This window comes from Aedes aegypti, chromosome 1 (assembly GCF_002204515.2).
Source record: "Aedes aegypti strain LVP_AGWG chromosome 1, AaegL5.0 Primary Assembly, whole genome shotgun sequence".
NCBI lineage: Eukaryota > Metazoa > Arthropoda > Insecta > Diptera > Culicidae > Aedes > Aedes aegypti.
In genome coordinates this window covers 73,445,141-73,467,839 of record NC_035107.1, presented here as the reverse complement: position 1 = coordinate 73,467,839, position 22,699 = coordinate 73,445,141, and the positions used below count along the sequence as shown (strand labels likewise).

The window sequence follows — 22,699 nt, the reverse complement described above, 5'->3', positions numbered from 1 at the left end:
GATTCCCCTTTGCACTCTAACCGTCGATTTATCCAACTTAGACACTATTTAATTTTTGAAAATACTAAGTTTTTGGAAAATAAAACTTTCTTCGCAAATAATCTGCTTTTCCTTCAATTTGCAATGGCGAGATTCTTCTATTTACCTATGCTCTTTATTTACTTTCTACCATCGACAGGTTTGTTCGCCATCTCTCTCCTTCGCCTACCACTACAACTATGCGAACTGTCATGTTGCGGTTATGCTCGCTACTAGACCAGTTCATTTCTTAGGCTGGTCCAAAACGCGTCGCAACACCCCGGCCCGTAACATCCGGCATTCCCGGATTTACCTTACCTCCAGCGTCGCCAGGTTTACTACGCCCCGTCTCTGTACCTTACCGTCAGCCATCCTCACGTCCGCTTGCCGGACTCGGCCATCCGAGCCCTTGATCACCGCTTCGACGATGCCCCGTCTCCAGGACTTCCGATTCTTTCCGTCGACTACGAAGACCAAATCGCCCACTTCGAGCGGTTTCTGATCGTCGAACCATTTCGACCGCTGGTTGATCGTCGGAAGGTACTCCTTCGTCCATCTCTCCCACATTCGGTCTGCTAGGAACATCGACCGCTTGTATACGTTCCGCAGAGCCTCTGCGGGAGCCGTTGATCCTCCGTCCACCTTCAGGTCTGCACCAGACACCGTTCCTCGTAGGAAGTGGTTCGGCGTCAGTGCTTCGCATTCGCTCGAATCCTGTGGCAAGTAGGTCAACGGACGCGTGTTGATCATGTCTTCCGCTTCAGCCAGAGTTGTCACCAGGATCTCATCGGTCAACTTTCGTCCGTCGTCGAGTGCCCGCATCGCTTCTTTCACCGACCGTACCATCCGCTCCCAGACACCACCCATATGTGGGGTTCCAGGCGGAATAAAGTGCCATGCGGTAGTTGAACTGCAGACAGCTTCTGCGCATTCCTGGTTTATCTTCTCCATTCTTATCATCTCGTTACTCGCTCCTCTGAAGCAAGTGGCATTGTCAGAGAATATTTGCTGTGGCTTTCCATACTTGCTACTGAAGCGCGTGATCGCCATCCGGCACGATTCCGTGGTAAGGCTGTGCACGACCTCGAGGTGCACCGCGCGCACCGACAAACAGGTAAAAACTGCCACCCAACGCTTCTCTTTTCGACGCCCCACCGTGACTTCCACCGGACCAAGGTAATCCAGACCGATGGAACTAAAGGGCCGATGTTGAGTGGTGACTCGTTCGACGGGAAGGGGAGCCATTCTCGGTGATCTCGGTCGACACTTGTTGACTTTGCACCAGATGCAATGTTTCACCACCTGCTGGATCGCCGGACGCATTTTCGGAATTTGAAACCGCTGCCTCATCTCGTTGAACACGGTTTCCGAATTGGCGTGTCCGAACTCTTCGTGGTAGTGCTGTATCAACCTTTGTGTGATTTCGTGAGCCCGCGACAGAATAATTGGATGCTTCTTGTCGAAGGAGCTCTCATCCGAATTGGCAAGTCTGCCATCCATGCGCAGCACTCCGTCGTCGTCCAGTACCGGAGAACTTTTGTAGATCGGGCTACTCTTCTTGATGTTCTCCACCGGTTTGCCCGGCTGGCGCTTGAGGTTGTTGGTGAGCGCGCTCATCTCGTCGGGAAAGCTGTCCCACTGTGCCTGACGCCAGAGCAAGGTTTCTGCTCGCTGAAGCTCTTCTCGCTGCAGTGGTGCTTGCAGCGCCGCGTAATTCGCAGCTGTCGCCTCGATCATCTGCCGCTGCTTTGCCGTAGCACGTGTAGCAATGATCGGCTCTCCTCTTTTCTTCCGCCGGCAGTTGGCGATGAAGCGCACTACGCTGGCTGTGACCCGCAACAACTTCGTCCAGCGTGATATCGGTTCGACGTCGATCACTCCGTGGAACAATACAACGCCTCTCGCTTCCTCGTTGGTCTCTTCGATCGTCGCTTCTTGTGTTGGCCACTGCTCTTCCGGCCGGTACAGGAACAATGGTCCGTTGAACCACTCGCCGTCATTTTGCAGTGGAGGGCCTTGTCCCCACTTCGTCAGCACGTCCGCAACGTTGAGCTTCGTTGGTATCCACCGCCAATCCGTTACGTTTGTCCGCTCTTGGATCTCGCCGACGCGAAAGGCAACAAATTGTTTGTAGCGGTGTTGATCGGAGTGCAGCCAACTATAAACAGTGCGGGAATCCGTCCAGAAGACAGTACGGCAAATCCGGTACGAATGCATGTCGAGTACAGTTTGGCTTATTCGCGCCCCCAGGACCGCGCCCATCAGTTCCAGCCGGGGAATCGACTGTCGTTTTATTGGCGCCACCTTCGCCCGAGACATCATCAAACTGCAGTGGACCGCTCCGTTGATAACCGCTCGCAAATATGCCACACATCCGTATCCATGTTCGCTGGCATCGGTGAAGATGTGGAGTTCCAGCGAATCAACATCGGCAGATTTAGCGCCACCGATGTAACAGCGGGGAATCCGGATAGCTTCAACTACCGGTAACAGGGCTGTCCACCGCTTCCACAGCTGCCAGGAGTCGGGATCGATCTCTTGGTCCCAATCGCAGCCGGATCGCCACAGATACTGTATGACGATTTTTCCGTGGATGGTAAACGGCGACAGCAGTCCCAGCGGATCGAAAAACCCCATCACGCAGCTGGCGACAAGTCGTTTCGTCGGCCGTTTGCCTTCATAGAGGTACGGCAATAACTCCTGGCGGTGGGTCGTTGAAAAGGCAAACTGGTCCATGTCCGGATCCCAGATGACTCCCAACACTCTCTCATTCGACGTTTGCTTGTCACGGCCGAAATGCACCGGCGCCGCCGGTTTCTCCTCTCCCAGACTCCGCAGCACTTCTGGTGAATTCGACACCCAGTTCCGGATCTCGAATCCTCCTTTTTGGTGGACCAGTCGTACCTCCTGAGCTCGCTTGACAGCTTCTTCCTCCGTATCCACGCTATCGAAGTAGTCGTCGACGTAGTGTCGGTGAATGATCGCCGCCGATGCTTCTGGGTATTGTGAGGCGAATTCTTCAGCGTTTCGATTCTTCACGAATTGAGCCGAGCAAGGAGAGCTCGTCGACCCGAACGTCGCTACGTCCATGACGTAGATACTCGGTGGGTCCTCCGAATGTTTCCGGAAAATGAACCGCTGCTTTTGTTTGTCTTCGGCGCGAATCTTCAGCTGGTGGAACATTTCCTTCAAGTCGCCGCCGAAAGCGATGCTCCATTCGCGGAAACCAGCAAGAACTTTTACCAGCGGAACTAGCATGTCCGGTCCTGCTAGCAGTTGCGAGTTCAGGGAAATTCCTTGTACCGTAGCCGCGGCGTCCCATACGAGGCGAACCTTTTCCGGTTTCTTTGGATTTTGGACGACGTTGAGCGGGAGGTACCAGACCTGATCGGAGGCAGTACCGTTCAGCTCTTCCGCGGTGGCGAGGTGTGCATACCCCTTTTGCTGGTACTCATCGATCTGTCTGCAGACGTTTTCTCGCAACTTGTCGTTTTTCTCGAGTCGCTTCTCTAGCTGCATCATCCTCCGCAAAGCCATTGGGTAACTGTCCGGGAATCGTGGGTCATCCGTTTTCCACAGCAATCCAGTCTCAAAGCGATCGCCAACGCGTTTGGTGGTGCGCTCCAATATTTCCCGGGCACGTTTCTCCTCCGCTGTTTCCTGCGGAATCGCCACGACGGACTCTTCCAACGCGTAGTGGCTTTTCAGCAGCTCGTGCAGATCATCGTTGGTGATTCTCTGGTGGTAACCAAGAAAGTTGCCCGATGCAACCGTGGTGCTTTGCCTCGGCCCGTACACCGTCCATCCGAGGTTAGTTCGGACTGCGATTGGCTCCATTGTAGTGCCTATCTTTGCCTCCATCGGAGCAAACGAATGGATGTTATTCGCACCGATGAGCAATTGCGGCTGTCCGTCGTAGGATTCGATAGGCAAGCCTCGCATGTGCCCGTATTCAGCGGCGAGCTCCTCGCTGTCCAGCTTCTGACGTGGTAGCATCAATTTACCAACCGTATGAACCGTGTGCAGGAGCATCTTGTCGTTGGCACCGGCGTTTGTGCTCGATATCCACAAGCTGGTTCTGCGGGTTTCCTCCACTCTCGATACGTTTCCCGTCCACCTGATGGTGAGTCGCTCTTGTATTCCGAAAGCACCCAGGCGATCGGCGAGCTTTTTCTCCACCAGCGTGACGGAGGCACCTTCGTCGAGAAATGCGAGCACCGTAGCGGTTTTTCCACCGCAGTGGAGTTGTACCGGTACGATTCGGAATAGAACCGTGCAGTTGGTCCTGATGTGTGCACTTAATCCGACCGTGTTTTCGACCGGGTGCATCAGCGGGTTGTGCGGTTCTCTGCATTCGCCGACATTACAGCGAATTCTAAATTTGCACTGCCCGTCGTGCTCGTTGAGGCAAACATGGCACAGCTTCTCTCGAGTCACCAGTCTCAACCGGTTAACGTATCGCAGCTTCTTGAAGTCCGCACAGTGTCGCAATCGGTGATTGGTTCCCTGACACATTTTGCACGGTTTGAGCTTTTTCACTTCGCTGGACGTAGCGGCTGGATTACTGGCTTCGTTGTGGAGGTATAGTCCACCCTTCTCCTTGTGCAGCTTCTTCCCGGATTGGGGAACTGCCTTCGGCTGCTGCAGCGGCTTGAATTCGACGTCAACGTTGGCCTCGCAAGCATCTGCCACGATGTCCATCAAAAAGTCCGTCAGCGTCCGCAACGTCGTTTCGCCACGGCCTCTTCGGAAGTGGATCCACTCACGCTTCTCGCGATCCGGCAGCTTATCGACCAGTGACTTGATCAGCAGTGGGTTGACAAGGTGTTGATGAAGTTCCGCGGCCTCCAGATGACTACAGAGTTGCTCCACCGTGTTTCCGAATGGAACGAAGCTCCGGAGATTATCCGCCTTCGGAGATTGCAGACGATTCACCTTATCCAGCAGACTCTCGAGTAGTTGTTCTGGGCGGCCGAAATGCCGACGCAGCTTCTCGATGACCCTCGGGATTGATTGAGGGAGCAGTAATTGCCCGGAAACTAGCTCGAGGGCATCGCCTTCCAGCGCTTCATGCAGTCGCATAAGGTTTTCGTGGTTCATGTAACCACAGGCCTCGTTAGAAGCTTTGTAGGCGGCGTAGAACAGAGGCCACTGCGCTGGTTTGCCCGAGAATTTTGGGAGTTTGTAGGTTAGTCCCTTCCTCGCGGCTAGCTGCGCCTTGGTCGGTCCAGTCCGCTGTTGCTCCTGCCCGTTTTGGCTCATTTCATCCACCTTCTCCATGCCTTTCCGCTTGAGGTGCCTAGATGGCGGAATGGGACATTCCTCGTCCGACGATTCGGAAGATTGGCTCGACACTTCGGATTCTTCGTCGTCCTCGCTATCCTCGTCCAAGTCATCGTCGTCTGCCGCTAGCTTCTTGACGTTCTCCTTGCTCAGCTTCAACACCTTTTCGTTGACTTTGCTGGCACGACCGTCGCCACCGAGTTTTGACGCCGATGTTGGCCCCTTTTGGATCGAAAACTCCGCCAACTGTTTATCCATGGCCGCCATCTTCTTCTCGAACGACTCCTGGTTCGCCTTCATCCGCTCGATCTGTTCCGCCTTCTTTCGGAGCATTTCCGCTTGCCAAGCCCTTTGCTCCTCTTCTTCTTCGGCACGCATCTGCAGCTCCAACTCCATCTTCTTTCGCTCGAAGGCACGCTGCATCTCCCTTTCTCTTTTCCGCAGCTGCAGCTCCGCTTCCATCTCCTCATACTGCCGCTTTTGACGTTCCTCTAGCGCTCGGACCTTTGCTTCGACGCTAGATGCGCCTAAGCGGGAGTTGACGCTGGATTTGTCCGACTCGTCGACTTCCTTGCGGCTGCGCTGCTGCTTCCTGGCTTCTCGTTGCTTCCGGTACTCCTCAGCTTTCACCTGGCAGTCTGCGTTTTGGCAGAACCACTTTTTCGGCAACTTTCCGGACACCACATTGACACAACGGGAATGAAACCACGCGGAACAACCATCACAACCAATCATTTCTTCGTCCTGAGTCGACGGACCGCAGATACCGCACGGAGTTTCCGTGAAATCAAGGACGCGTTGGTTGACGGAATCGGAATCGGAAGCCATATTTGGGGCAAGATTGGCTTCTCACAAGGACACAATCGTATGTCAATTTATTTTTGAGAATGTTCCCGAAGGGAAACCAAAATTTTCCAGAAGCAGCTGACTGGTTTTCAGCAATGCTCAAACTAAAATTTATTAAATTTCATTTAGTTAATTTCTATTAATCTAATCTACATCTACTCACAATAAATTGGTTTCGTCTTGCCGTTCAATTTCTTTCGATCCGTGGTATTGGTGTCCAACTATGGTCCAACTACCCTAAGTTTCACCGGATTTCAAATGGTGTTTTTGAGTTTATATAATTGCAGAACTACAGTCTTAGCACGGGTTTTCGTCGACAATTTTTGGTTTTACCAAACGGATTCCCTGTTCAAACTCTAACCGTCGATTTATCCAACTTAGACACTATTTAATTTTTGAAAATACTAAGTTTTTGGAAAATAAAACTTTCTTCGCAAATAATCTGCTTTTCCTTCAATTTGCAATGGCGAGATTCTTCTATTTACCTATGCTCTTTATTTACTTTCTACCATCGACAGGTTTGTTCGCCATCTCTCTCCTTCGCCTACCACTACAACTATGCGAACTGTCATGTTGCGGTTATGCTCGCTACTAGACCAGTTCATTTCTTAGGCTGGTCCAAAACGCGTCGCAACACTACTATTATTTTGAGCGATTTCACCTGGTGCTTAAATTTTTAGCCGGTAGTGTGAAAATTTTCAAATTTTGTGATAATGAAATTGAGCATATTTGTAGTTCACTGACAAAATTTCATGCCGATTGCACATATGGAAACAAAGTAACAGCATGCCAAAGTTGAGCATTTTGTATGAAAATCGGCTTTCACTACTATTATTCTGAACACAACTGTACGTATCAAAATCGCATACCGAACTGTCAACGGTGGTGGTAGATCGGCCACCGAATGCAACCTGAATAAATAGATGAAAGAAGGCAGAAGATAGGGGCACTTTTGCATAATTAATTCCCACCCGTGCCATTTTTGCTGGTCTCTGGTATGACCAGAGGTGTAGCCAGAAAATCGCTCTGGAGGGATTTTTTTTTAATTCTTGCGTAACAATTCATAAAGGCTTTTACTCAGATTGTTGGTTCTGAGCAGGAAGGGAGAAACTGATACAAAATTTGTGTACGTCAAAGTGAGCCAAGATTCCGCTGTCACAAACTGTCAGGGCGAGCCTCCTAAAATGATGCACTAACATGATAGAAGCGCGTAATTGAAAGTGACAAAAAGCAGATAAGATTTAGTTTAATCTTTGATTTAAATTAAAAAATAGTTAAACACGCATCTTTTCACTCTTTTTTTGATAAAATTTAAAATTAAATGCCAAGAGAAATGTGACCCTTTTTCAAAATTTGTCCTGAAAAATAGAAGTTGCACAACTAAACGAAACTAGTGATTTTCACCAATCCTTGATTGCCGTTGGCTAGCTGAAACTATCTTGAAGTTTGTTTCATATTTCGTGTGTATTATCGGTTGCTCCCTCCCAGGTTCTGAGAAAATTCGAACATTGTATTGAATATTGTTCACCACATTTTCAATTCCTGTTTCTCAGTATGTTAATCAATCAATGTGATTTCTTGCTCGTCGGGGGCTGTCCATTAACACACAAATTTTTGAAGGAACTACTGGAAGTATTACTGAAGGAACTCATGGAGGAATCCCTGAAAGAACTCCTCGAGGAATTTCTGGAGTTATTCCTGAACGAACTTCAAGAGAAATTCCTTGAAGAATCCCTAAGTAACTGCATGAGGAATTCCTGAAGGGACTCCTGGAGCAATTCCTTAAACATTTCCTAGTGGAACTCCTGTAGGAATTTCTGAAGGAACTCCTGGATGAATTTCTGAAGGAACTCCTGGAGCAATTCCTGAAGGAACTTCTGGAGGAATTCATGATGATACTCCTGGAACAATTCCTTAAGTAACTCCTACAGAAATTCTTGAAGGAAGTTTTGGGGGAATTCCTAAAGAATCTCCTGGTTGGATTCCTGGAGGAACTCTTGAAGGAATCTCTAAAGGAATTCATTAAAGAATCCCTAGAATAATTCCCTTACAAATCGTTGAAAAAATTCCTTCAAGAATCCCTGGAGTAATTCCTTGAAGAATCCATAGATAAACTTCTGGAGGAATCTCTAAGGAAACTTCTGGAGGAATCTCTAAAGAAACTCTTGGAGGAATACCTAAAGGATCTTCCAAAGGAACACCTGGAGGAACTCTTGTAGAAATTTATAACTCTGTTAGTCTTAATCACATTTTTTTTAAATTACTACCAGAAATCGAGACGCCAAAGGGCTGCCAGATTCGGTAAACCCGCAGCTAATCTCAAAACTACCCGTGGCATCTACATTCTCAGTGAATTTACAAGAATCAGCCCAGCAAGTCACTGTTTATCCATGAAATTCTCCAACAACCTGAATTTCCAGTACGGGTGATACATATACCCAAACTTTTACCACCAACTATAACGGCCTTCAAGAGTATTTCTGAAGAACATCTAGAAATATTTCTAAAGGATATTTATTTGATGAGTGGTTTTTGAAATTTTTTTGGAGAATACCTGTTTATGACGGGAACTCTGGGAATGTTCCTTGGAAAATAAGTTAAACCATGCTAAATTTCGATGGGAAATTCCACAAGAGCAAGTGGAAGAATTTATGATATATATTTTAATAAATACAGAGCTCCCATTTGACTTTGCTAGTGAAATACAGAAGGTTTTCTTGGATAAATCATCCGGAAAACACCTCTGGGAACACCGGGAGTATCTGTGTGCTTTTTTTCTAGTAATTCTGGAGACATTTCTTTATGGAATTATTGGAGTAATGTGTAATATCCCAAAATGATCCGGTGGCCGTATGCCACACTGAACTTGATTCCTGAAAATGATGCAAAATGTTTGCATACAAATTTCAAGCGCAGTGTCCACACTGTAGATGAAATCGATTGCGCGCAAATTTTGAACAGTTGTCTGTGATCCCAAATAGACCCGAAAAAACTTTGATGTGGTTGGATTTAATCAAATTTGCGCACTAGTGCTCATAAAACCAAGGAATACTACACTCGCAGCTGGCTTTGTTCCAGTTAGTGATCCTTTGTAACAGAGATACGCGGAAGTAAAATGGAATGATTTGGCAACAGTCCGGTCTGTTCGTTTGGAGCAAGTGTGCCATAGGACCAGTTTGGTTAAAATCTACACCATTTGGGGCAAGTGTGTCACCTATTTGGTAAACGGAAATTGTTGAAGTGAAATTTTTAAAAATGTAAACATCATCAACAAAATCATAATAATAAACCAAAATTAGGCACCAGTAGTGGTTTCTGAAGTGTAGAAGTTGAATAGCTGACATTATTGCTCCCAAAGTGATTTTTTTTCTACAAATATTCAATAACAACATGTGTTTCGGCGTATAAAGTACTGTTTTACTTATCTACATCGATATTTCACCGTTAATTAGTGCTGATCTATTGTAATAACTTACGTATCCGCCGGAATAAAAGTATAATGATGATGATGATGATGATTTGGTTCTACCATCTATTGTAGCAAGGCATCTGCCTATAGCACTGGAATAATCTGAAAAGCGATTTGATCAAGATTATGCTGTTGTTCGTAAGCAGTCAGTCTCCTGTATGAAGGGCCAAAAACGGATGTGCGGACCTGCAAGCAGAGACACTTGCACGAAACCCGCGGCAGGGAAAAAGAATCTCCTTCCAGAAGAAAGTTTTCACGAACAATTGTACAATCAAGCCCTCGATTGACAGAATACTCCCAATAGATGGGGTCGAAGAGCTCGCCCTCAATCCACGAAATGTTAACAACAGGGAGGAGGCAGTCCCAAGCTCCCTGTCCAAGTCGCTTCATTCGGGTGCCCTGGTGTTCCCTCCCAACCCAGTTATATATCGTCCCCTTAATGCTACAACTAGATAACTCGAAAATTAAAATTTTGAGAAGTGCAACTTTGAAAATATAACCGCTTTACAAAGTAATGGTTAATCGCAGAGAATATGATTGGAAAATAAACTTTAACTTATGTTTTTTTTAATCATACGCTTATGAGCTGTAGATATTTTGCAGATCTAATTGAGAATAATGTTTTGAGAATAATGTTTTGAAGTCAAATATATCAAATTCCGAGTTATCTAATTGTAGCATCAAGGGGACGATATGATATAAAAAGATAAATAAATACAATATAAATTAGAACAATCTCACCAAGTTAGTTGGAATCCCATGCAGATTTGTAACACTTGATGAACTGGATGAACTCTCCGATGATCAATGATGGTTTGATTTTTCTTAAGGTTTCCAATTTACACTATAAGCTATACTGCACTCGCGAAACATTTAATTAATGATTGTGTTTACTTCACGCAAAATTTAATAAGATTTCCGCCGGAATAAAAGTATAATAAGCATATATCGTATTGCATGGGTGGCACACTTGCCCCATAGTGTTGAAAAATAGGTTGTTTTGCATGATTTGAAAAGCTCCATAACTAATACTTTTTGAAGTTATTTTCTTTTTAAATGGCATAGTGCTTATGATGAGAAACTAACTTTTTGAGGCTAAATTGGTGGGTTTTATAAGCTGTAGACAAAATCAGAGAACAATTTTCTTAAGGTGGCACACTTTTTCCAAATTCCGCTACTGTGCAAAAGGATAGGACAAGACACGGTCAAGGAATGATTCCGCAATCGAAATTACTAGCTGTACGCTGCTGAGAAGTAGAGCTAATTTCATAACGTCGATAACGCCTGCCGTACAACTCAAAAGGAGCTATCACTTTTCCGTACGGAAAATATGTCGCTCAATTATTCCGCAAGTAAAAGTGACACTTTGCTCATACTGGATCAGCTGTCAAAATTACTTTCGTAAAAAGAGAAATTTTACTTGAGTGGTTTACGTTTCAGGTGCATACCTCGCATAAGACGTTAGCGATCATGAGAGCTCATTGTACGTATAAACAATGAGCTTGGAATTTCACTAGGCAACCCCAAAGATTATGACTATCACAACCACGGTATACAATATTAAGAAGATGATTTGATGATATGGTACTACCATCTATTGTAGCAATGCATATGTCTATAGCACTGGAATAATCTGAAAAGCGATTTGATCAAGATTGTACTATTGTTTGTGAGCATTCAATCTCCTGTATGGGGGGCCAGATAGCCGTAGTGGTAAACGCGCAGCTATTCAGCATGACCATGCTGAGGGTCGTGGGTTCGAATCCCGCTGTTCGAGGATCTTTTCGTAAAGGAAATTTCCTCGATTCCCAGGGCATAGAGTATCTTCGTACCTGCCACACGATATACACATGCAAATATGGTCAATCGGCAAAGAAAGCTCTCAGTTAATAACTGTGGAAGTGCTCATAAGAACACTAATCTGAGAAGCAGGCTTTGTCCCAGTTGGGACGTAACGCCAGAAAGAAGAAGAATGAAGGGCCAAAAATGGATATGCGGACCCGCAAGCAGAGACACTTGCACGAAACCCGCTGCTTTCTCCTTCCAGAAGAAAGTTTCCACGAACAACTGTAAAATCAAGCCTTCGATTGATAAAATACTCCCAATAGATGGGGTCGAAGAGTCCGCCCTGAATACATGAAATGTTAACAACAGGGCGGAGGCAGTCCCAGGCTCCCTATCCAAATCGCTTCTATCGGTGCCTTGTCCCTCCGTTGCACCGTTATTTATAGTATTTTTGTATGTAATATGCGATAAATTACAATTCATATTATCTTTATTTGTGTACCTCACGTACACCACCAAGGAAATTAGAGGATAGGCAAATTTGAAAATCTATGTAATATTTTCACTACAAAAAATAATAGCTAATAAAAAACACACTTCAATGAATAACTTATAGTTGAATGCAAAATGAAGAAGAAATCTATTAGCACCACTCCAATAAATTTGGACACCCCCTACTACTAATTTACTCTGACACTTCCTATTTTCCTTCTTGAACTTTTCACCTCGTTTCCGTTACGCTCCCTGTTTAGGGTGACTCCTCCTGTGCAACGATCGTTGAAACTTCATTGGCTTCCTCACCTTACTTGATTCTTACTCGATTTGCACAGTAGACTCCAACTTTCATTTCTCAGATTGGCCGCACTCACATTTCTATAACCATCCAGGCTGCAACTACACTTCACGACTCAGATCTAGCTTATCTTCCTTCCTCTATCCAATTTTTACGGTTACCGCAAATCAAAATGCTTAGAATCACCTGCCGCTAGCTCGACGCTATCAGCTCCGATTTATTCAATTTATTTTTACAATTCTTTATTTCCGGAAAAAATAGACCATATTTTTCTCCACTTACTTATTTTTCTTGATGGAGTATCGCGAATAGCTAATGAAAATGATCTATTTTATTTTATTTTTTTTTCATTAAACTTGATATATATTTGTCTGGTAATACCCCATTCAACCAATACTTTAATTTAACATGCCACAATGAGCTTCTGGTCAAAATTTCAGTCAATTCGGAGTAAATTTTTGTCTGCTTTAAATCAATTATGTATTTTTAGGCTATTTTCAAGCTTTAAAAAATCATAACTACCGAAAGGAACAACAAAACTTATCGGAAATACCTGTACACAGTAGTTTATCCAATCCTACAAACTTTTGTCGAACACGATTTTATGATTGGAGCATGTTTGAACATAGTTTAATTGAAGTTTGTGTTCTTGAAAATTTCTATTTTTGGGGAGTGTTTTCTCTGAAAAGCATACCTGTATGAAAATTTCGGATTTTTAATTTCCAGACATGATGAATATGCAGCATATCAAAAAGTCAATTTCGTTCAAAGTTACCATTTCGAAAATAAATTGAAAAAATAGTTAATTATGAAGCACATATGTAAATCCGCTAAGAGTGAGCCAAAAGCACCACCGGGAGCTTCAAAGAATATAAAAAACTGAACACGTTAGCACTGTCTTTTCTCAGTCGATGATGATGATTGTTTTCAAATCGTTCTAAATGGTCAGTGAAATGCGATCAAAACAATCATCACTTGGAAAAAGCAATGCTAACTTGTTCAATTAATTCATTTGTCGGTACCGCAAGGACGCCATTCATCGCTAATTGAATTATTTAATCTGAATAACTTTTCGCAATAAAACTCATCAGCATTTATTAGTATACCAAAATGGATTGTATCAGAATGAAATTCATATGATTTTATATTATATACTATTTATAAAAAACAATTTTAGGCTGTTTAATACGGTAAACATGAGTTGAACAATGGTTTTATTATGGCAGATCGAAAAATGCTTTTTAGCTTCCACGGTTTATTATGTTGTCGTACTATAGTGAGCAATTCTCGCTGAAACTAGGCCGCCATCGGCACCCATCGTTAGAATTCCAATTTTATGTCACTGATCGCTAGTTTTCGATAAAACTTAAGGGTGGTCCTTTCTGTTTTCTCGAATTGGTGGACCCCTGTACGCCAGCTAGCTGAACAGTTTGCGAAAAAGTCCATTTTTTGATAAATCTTGGGTATTTCTTCACGGGATATGTCTCATATTTCGCTTGGAACATTTGAATTTGGCGGCCTGGAACGCCAAAATTTGGCGGGCATTTTGAATTTGGCCGCCATCTTGAATTTTGTTAGAAAAATCGATTTTTCACCATTAGCGCACCGCTAGTTTTGAATTCTGAGATCACCATCAGAAAGCTGAGGAAAAATTGCGTAAGATAGGCTACAAAAACTAGGTGAGCAATGGTATTTACCCTATGATATGAACGATTTTCTAAATCATGTTCTACTATTTTGACGTATATGGCGGGTGTAATCAATGCAAACATAATTTTTTGTACAACAAAGAAACAAGTTTTCAATTGTTGGTGTATTATTTGAGACAAATGAAGAATAGGAGTATTAATTTGAGTGAAAAAATTTGGCGGCCATCTTGGATTTTGACGCCATCTTGGTTTTAAGTAGTAGAATGAGTTTTCACCTTGTTAGCACTCAACATGTTGAATTTCAATGCTACCGTTACACTTATTCTTCTTCTTGTTCTTCTTTTTCCTCACGTTACGTCCCTACTGGAACAGAGCCAGCCCTTCAGCTTAACTAGTTTTAAAAACAAATTATCAAATAGGATTTTTTAACGCTTATTTGCTACCTGAATGATTCTTCTGCATATCTTTGAGTTGTAAAATAGCATTATTTCTTTCATTTATTTGGTCTAAAACCATTGATACAAATGAACAATCTGTTGAACAGCTGAGATAAGATAAGAAAGATAGAATCTGATTGTTTTTTTTTTAACGGAGGCCTTATAATTCAACATGATGAGCACTGAGATAGTAAAAAATCATGCAACTGCTAAAAACCAAGATGGCGTCGAAAGCCAAGATGGCCGCCAGTTTTTCTAACATCGAAATTATACACCTGCCTTTCGGCATTACGTCCACATTAGAACAAAACCTGCTTCTCATCATTCAATTTCGCTATTTTTCACATGCATGTTGGGCGGTACTAAAAACGATACTTTATGACTTAGAAATTCAAGGATGTTTTTTGCTTCAAAATTTAAGACTTTCATTATAAATTAATGCACTTTTGTCAATGTTTTACGTTAGAACTACAGATATTACTACAAGGCTTACTAATGTCCCGACACGCAATCTATAAACTTCATACAATGAACAACAATACATAGGGTAAAAAAATGTTTGTTTAATACAATCAATGTTTTTTGACGGTTTTCGTTTATTGAATTTATTTATTCATTATTACTGAATTCAAAGATATGTCGAAGAATTATTCTGTTGTCAGAAATCGCATTAAAAAAGAAAATTCCTGTTTAAGAACCTGGATTTATAACTAATAAAGCTGAGTATCAGGCTCGGTTCCAGTAGCGACGTAACGTCAGAAAAATTAAGAATAATAATAAATTCGACATGCTGAGTGCTATTAAGGTGAAACATTATTTCTACTACCTAAAATAAAGATGGCGTCAAAATCCAAGATGGCCGCCAGATTTTTTCACTAAAAATAAAGTTCTTATTCTTTACTCGACTCGAATAAAACACCAAAGGTTGAAAACTTGTCTCTTTGTTGTACAGAAAATTATGTTTGTATTGATTGCACTCGCCATATACGTCAAAATTGTATAACATGATTTAGAAAATCGTTCATATCATAGGGTAAATACCATTGCTCACCTAGTTTCTGTAGCCTATCTTGCGCAATTTTTCCTCAGCTTTCTAATGGTGATCTCAGAATCCAAAACTAGCGGTGCGCTAATGGTGAAAAATCGATTTTTCTAACAAAATTCAAGATGGCGGCCAAATTCAAAATGGCCGCCAAATTTTTTTTAAATTTAAATGAAAGCTATATCCTTTCTTTATACGATGCCACTAAGTTTGCTATGTGTTCCAAGCGAAATATGAGACATATCCCGTGAAGAAATACCCAAGATTTATCAAAAAATGGGCTTTTTCGCAAACTGTTCAGCTAGCTAGCGTACGAGGGGTCCACCAATTTGAGAAAACAGAAAGGACCACCCTTAAGTTTTATCGAAAACTAGCGATCAGTGACATAAAATTGGAATTCTAACGATGGGTGCCGATGGCGGCCTGGTTTCAGCGAGAATTGCTCAGTACAAAGATAATAACCAGCTAATGAAAGAAAATTCATTCCAACTAGTGGTGTATAGAGCTTCATACTTAGGATGAGCGGTGTATGGCGCCCTACACAAGTATCATTGGCATACATATTATTCGGCACCGTTGTACGTTATTCACATTTCAACTTGTTTCCTACAAAAACAAATGTTTTATCTTGTGTATAGCACAAAAAGTTGCGAAAATATCGAAAAAACGATTTTTGACAGATTTTAACATGTTGAAATGCTGTTAAATGAGCGGTGAATGGCGTCCTTACGGTACATGTGTCAAGCACGATTCAACTTTCATCAGGTTGCGTGTGTGTTTTCTATACCATATATTGAGAAAACTGTGATTTCTGAGTACTGTGGCCAACAAATCTGAATCAAACAATGTACAACTCAATTTAATCTTATTAGCGTCTTCAACAAACTTTAACAGAATAAAATTAACTTTCAAATAGTGGTAAGAGCAAGTTTTTTTGATTTCCCACATGTTAGTTATGATTTTTCAAACCTTAAAATAAGCCCAAAATACATTTTTAACTTGAAGCATAACGTAATCTTTATCAAATGAGCTGGAAATTTGACAAGACGTTGTTCTTAGCATGAGAGTTCAGAATAGTGCTTGAGCGGAAGATTTACAGACATTTTTTTCAAACAGGTCTAATACAGAGCTATGTTGTAGTCTATGTTGATAAATTATAGCACAAATGTCATCTCTAAGCATCTTTTGATATCATTGTTAATGTTAAGAAAATGTTAATTTTATAGACTGCAATCGAATATCAAAATGATAGCGATTCGATGGATGATCCTTTTTCCCGAATGAACGTTATTGAAGTGAAAAACATGAAATGTCCTTTCACCTATACGCGAACAAGAACTATCCGAAGTGCCTCGTAATTTTTCGGGTTTTGTATGTCAAGTGTTTTATTCGTTTATGCTATTGTGCAAGAGAAATCCACGGAATGCGTTTATCTGAAAATCTCGATATACCGTCGCAGAAATAATAAAAATCATCAAGATGTGGCAAATTTGAAAACATTTGAGTTCTTGCAGAACGGAACAATCCAAGCCTACTTGAAATTTTACGTTGCGTTTGAAATGCGCGCATATTATCTGCGCGTTACCGCCGCCGCTGGATGTGGATTTTAAATGAGCACCGCAATACTAGTCTGAAAAGTGATGTGTAATATTATATGAATCAATTCCAAAATATGAGTCAAGTGTTTGGTTTTAAAAAGTCTTATCTTCCGAAGGTCGTGCTGGAATGCTAATCAATACAATACTTTTCTAGGAGAGATGACTGTCTATGTTGCCATCTTGTAGTACCGAATCCAAGTTGTAGATAATAAATATGAGAAGAAGTATCCAATCTAAATGTACTGTAAATATGTTTTTGCAATTTCTTATCGTAATAGGCTGTTTTTCATCATTCCGATATGATTTCTGATACCCTCAAGTAGTCTTTTACGAAATTGCAAAAAATATTGTACGTAACTCGTTGCAGAACTTGATTTTTACAGCACTCGGCAAGCCTCGTAAGATACATTTACGACTCGTGCTGTAAAAACCATCATTCTGCAACTTGTTCCGTAAACTACTATTGGTTACCTCAGTTTAATGTTAATACGATCCGTGTCCGTACTGATCTATGTGGTTCGGCTCCTACCACGAAGTTTGATACATACGATAGATTATTTGCTTACTCGTGATGGTGTTGCTGTTAGTTGCACATGAAAAGAAAGAAAGATAGCTTTTAGTATTAGAATTAAACAGGAATTAGTGAGTTATTATTGAATTACGTTTGATAACATCGCTGATTATAGTCAACGACATCGGAAACTTTGTGGTCAGTATTACTATAGGTCCTTTTTAACATGTTTATTAGTACTCGAACAAGTTGAATGTTTTAAGTTCACTATTTTTGCCAAGTTGGTCAATAATTGTTTTGATCAGTTCGTTTTATATAACTATTTATATTTAAATCTGGTCTCGTTTGTTTTCATTTAGAATCGTCGTAAACGAATTTCTATGTGTTAGAAACTATACTAGAGATAAGAAAGAAATAGAAAGTCATTTATTTTTGTCCGGATCCACTTTTCGGTGACAAAATAAAGGTTCATCGCGCCTAAGCCCTATCTATTTATTTTTTTATTATAATTTTGCAAGAATGAAGTGGTTGTAGTTTTATGATTCCAACATAATAAATGTGGTTTTTTATTATGATTCTAATAAGAGAAGCATAACAAATTAACATTTGTCTCACATTCTACTAGATGTATCCTTAGTCATTCTCCTTATTAGTCAAGATTATAATCATACTAACAAAATCTAACCTATCTGCATCTAAGCGTGGCTTCTGTTGCCCCGAAGCCTGGTAACAGGATAACCGTTGGATCACATCCGTAAGATTGATGCGTCTATGCCAGATGGTCGATAACGCGGAATTGAACAAATATATCCTGATGTGATACCACTACGACTGGACATGTCTTTGGTTCCCTTGTAAGCGCTAATTGGGTAAGCCCTCCCATCGCGTTAAGATTACACGTCCTAGGGGAGGGGGTTCTTCAGTGCTAGGATTATGGATCAAAACGGTATTTGGCGTGACACAGTTTGTGTGCCATCCCTAATCCTAAAAGGCTATGAGAAGTATTTTTTTTCAAAATTTGGACGGGATGTCATACCAATAGTAGTTTGTTTCAACATTTTTGACTCTGGTGAGGGTTTAATCGTAAACCACCCCTCCCCCTGGCTACACGACTGTAACCAGTGCATACCATACGGCCAGCCACATGCATATCGGTGACCAGGCACGCAGACAGCTTCAGCCGTTTTTCGCGATCACAATTCAATTGAATTTCTCTCTCACCTTGCCACACATTAATCTGATCGTTTGGCGTTCCGATTGAATTTATATCTAAAGGTGAAAATTGTAATTTGTTGTGCAAGCAACACGATTGGATCTGTAACAGTGGTGTGACCATACAACACACTGAAGCGTGTAATCGAATAGCGTGCTGGTGTAGGTCACACGATGAATCATTGCTTGTTCACGACAAATTTGCACGATATCCTCCACCACCCTTTCCTCCCCCTTTCACGTGTTGAGCTGGGGTTTGCCCTACAGTTGCGCAGGAACAGCTGCTTTGTTGATCGATGCTGCGAACAAGTGTGATGATAACTAGTATGTAGGTATAGATAGGAGGATGGCCATCGCTTAAATTAAAAGATGCTATTAAACTGGTATTAGTAATAAGTGCAATGCGTAAACATTTTTGTGTTTATAGTTCATGGTATGCTGTTTTGTTTCAATCGGAAAATTGATGGGACATATTATTATATCACTCTATTCGGTAAAATTTGCTTGGTTTTTGAACTACCGAAAATGTCAGCAAAGTAAGACAAATTTTCAAAAAATGAAAAACTGATATTTTATGATAATTTGCGAAAAGCGATTTCTTTCTATATCATTTACCGATATAAAATAAAACACGATAACAAGAGCCATTCAATTACGCGTGGTGATAATTTTCATTTCATTTTCTCGGTAGTCGGTTGTACAATTTTACCGACACCAGTAATCTAATCTAACTGTGTAGCGTTGATCCATGGCGCCCTTGGCGAATCTCCATTTATGCTCCCTCTAGACGAAGTCAATGGTTATCTTCGTTCGTCTTTTCGTGGAACAAGTTTGCGTTAAGGTGAAGATGGATCGAAGTCAAACCTCAAATTTTCAAGAGCACAAATTCTTCTTCTTTCTGACGTTACGTCCCCACTGGGACAGAGCCTGCTTCTCAGCTTAGTGTTCTAATGAGCACTTCCACAGTTATTAACTGAGAGCTTACTATGCCAATGACCATTTTTGCATGTGTATATCGTGTGGAAGGTACGAAGTTACTCTATGCCCTGGGAAGTCGAGAAAATTTCCAACCCGAAAAAATCCTCGACCGGTGGGATTCGAACCCACGACCCTCAACTTGGTCTTGCTGAATAGCTGCGCGTTTACCGCTACGGCTATCTGGGCCCCATACTTAGAGTGCAAGAGCACAAATCTAGAGAACCAAACATCCATTTAAGCTGAAAACTTAACCGATTGGTCTTTTGCTGGTGGTGACCAATCGATTAAGTTTTCAGCTCAAGCGGGTTTCGGCTCTCCAGATTTGTGCTCTTGAAAATTTGAAGTTTGGCTTCGATTCAACTTCACCTTAAACACCTTAAAATGATTCTTTTTGAACTTCTATAACAATTTCAATCAGAGCTCGCCACCCATATTCTCAAAAAATTTCGCTCAAAAGCTCAAATATTTATTAAAATTTACGCTTAACTACCTACTGGTAGAAATGTTTGTTCCAAATTTCAGTAAAACGCATTGAACAAAAATAAAACACTAAAAAAAATCATTATCGTTTTTGACTACCTGTGGGGTAACTTGCAACAGCAAGTTAAATCTCAATTGCTTGATTTTTCTTGCCTCTTGTCATTAAGAACACATGGAAAAGTAAAATTGTTTGTACAATCAAATTGAAATTATATCAAAATCAATTGACTATATGCCAGCTGAGATGTACCCAGACAAGCTGAAGTTGATCGAAGATAAAAAATGAGACACACAAAAATGATCACCAAAAATTCTTTTTAAACCGGATAGTTCCAAAATTTGCAGGGACCACATTAACGCCCTTCGCTTCGTACCAATTCATAACAGGCTTGGCGTAATGGCATGAAACGAGATCTGGCCAGAGCAGCGTGAGACCACAGTGAGAGCGGAGGAAGGGCAGCAAGCGCTTCTGCAAGCATTCCTCTCGATAAATCTACCCGATTTTGGTGCCGGTTGTAACGAACGGCTTGCTTTACCGTCCGCAATCGCAGATCGTCTGCCACAACAGGTACTGCTTCAGAACCTTCATGCGGGACGTACCGACAAAAAACTCGAGGCCGGAGATTTGTTTGGTGTCGTCCATGACGAGACAGCCAGAATTGCGACCAGCCACTCGCGGTACAGCTTCCGCGCACGAAATTTGGCCACCGTGTTTTGCTTGTCAGTCCGCTGGACGACCAACTTCGACCAACTTCTTAAAGTATTGCCTTATATTCCACACCTTCTCTGGGTATTACGTTTTCGGTTTCGGCCGCTTCCAGCGTGCCGCTCGATAGTCTTCGTCTCCTGGAACATCTTCACAACGCGGGCCACGGTGGAATGGTAGATGCCAAGCTTTTTTCCGATCCATCTGTGCGACTGACCAGGATTATCGATCACCGCGCCCAAGATTTGCTGGCGTAACTCTTCTTTTTTCGAATGCATCTTGAAAACTACTTGACAGATCGCGATTTTGCACACATAGACACTCCAAACTAGTATTACCCAAAATTTCGTTCATTTTTACCCATGCGATAAAAAGTTACACCCAAAACAAGGTGTCACATTTTTAGTCCAATCTTTATCTGTGCAAGCTCCTGAAGAGCTACTTCATATCGTACAATCTTGGTGTACGAAACAAATGAAGGGGAAAAACCAATGCAAGTGACAGCGGGCATCCCTCAACGCTGGAGAGAAGTGGAGATGTCGGTGATGGAAAAAATTATCGAGGCATGGATGAGCGAAGTCAAACTGCAGATAGCTCACCACAAAACAGAGATTGCACCGAAGCGCGTATTGAAGCATCTGGGAGTAATGATCGACGAATGGATGAATATTAACAGCCACGTTGATTACGCTGCGAAAAGTCCGAGAAGGCAATGAACGCAATAGGGAGAATCATACCAAACCTTAGCGGATCAGGCAGCAGTACGGGGCGTCTGCTAGTTAACGTCTCGTCATCGATACTGAGGTATGGATTTGTTGCTTGGGGCATGGTACTAGAAACAAAGCGGATCCGCGCTAAGTTGAACAGAGCTTTTCGGCTGATAGTAGTACGAATCACGACTGCGTTTGACATTTTGACGGAGGGTATCGAGTGTTACCAACGAAGTGACATCAGAAACTTACGGCAGATGGTCAGAGTCGGATCTATGGCTAGGTGGCAGAATGTGGAACTTCGCGGAGAAAGTTAGATGGACCTACTGGCTCCCAAACCTGCCGACGTGGATGAATAGTAAGCATGAAGAAGTGAACTTCTACCTGACACAGTTGCTATCAGGTCATGGATGTTTCAGAAAGTGTCCCTATAGATCCGGGCACACAGAGTCGCCACACTGCCCAGACTGCCCAAACATCGCAAACACGGCTCGGAAGTAGCGACGGAGATTTAAATCCCGGAAACATCGTGTAGAAAATGTGTCTACAAGTAAGTACGTGGCACGCGGTGAACAGATCGATAACGCATATCATGTCGTCGCTGTAACAGAAATGTCGAGAAGACTAGAGGGCGTCGGGTCGCGATCGGGGTAGGCTAGATCCTCCGTCGGGAACTTGCCCGAGTAGTTCGAGCCTAGGGGGTGCGAACTAGAATATTTGAATTGTTCAAATTGAACACAATCTTTTCCGCAAGTGCTAAACGTTGTTTGTATGCGTGTCTCGCAGGAAACCACGTCCAAAGTGCACTTTTAAAATGCTTCACACAAAGTATCATCAATTCAATGCTGACGATTTTCCCAATGAACAGACTTGATCAAAAAGTTTCTGGCCATGTGTTAAAAAGAAACATATTTAAGAAAAGTTGTAAAAGAGTTCTGCATAACTTGAACCAAGCACAACTTTTTTTTAACAGTTGGCAGTCTTTGTGTAATATAAATTACATAACATTTGTTAGCGTGACGAAATCATGACCGAACATTCCTGGGCATACTCGGATCATTTTTACGAAAAGTTTTGTTTGATAGCAGCCTGGCTGCTTGTTGATTTTCAATTCGCATCCCACGTAGTATCGTCGTAGCGCCAGTGAACCGGAAGCCATCCTCCAACCGGAATCGCTGGGAC

At 42.5% G+C, this 22,699-nt stretch overlaps 1 protein-coding gene across 1 annotated transcript in view; it reads left to right on the top strand.

Annotated features, from left to right (window-relative positions):
- Window positions 1-22,699, top strand: part of LOC5574245 (cytoplasmic dynein 1 light intermediate chain 1) — a 48,682-nt gene that overhangs the window by 1,788 nt on the left and 24,195 nt on the right. The window lies entirely within an intron of this gene.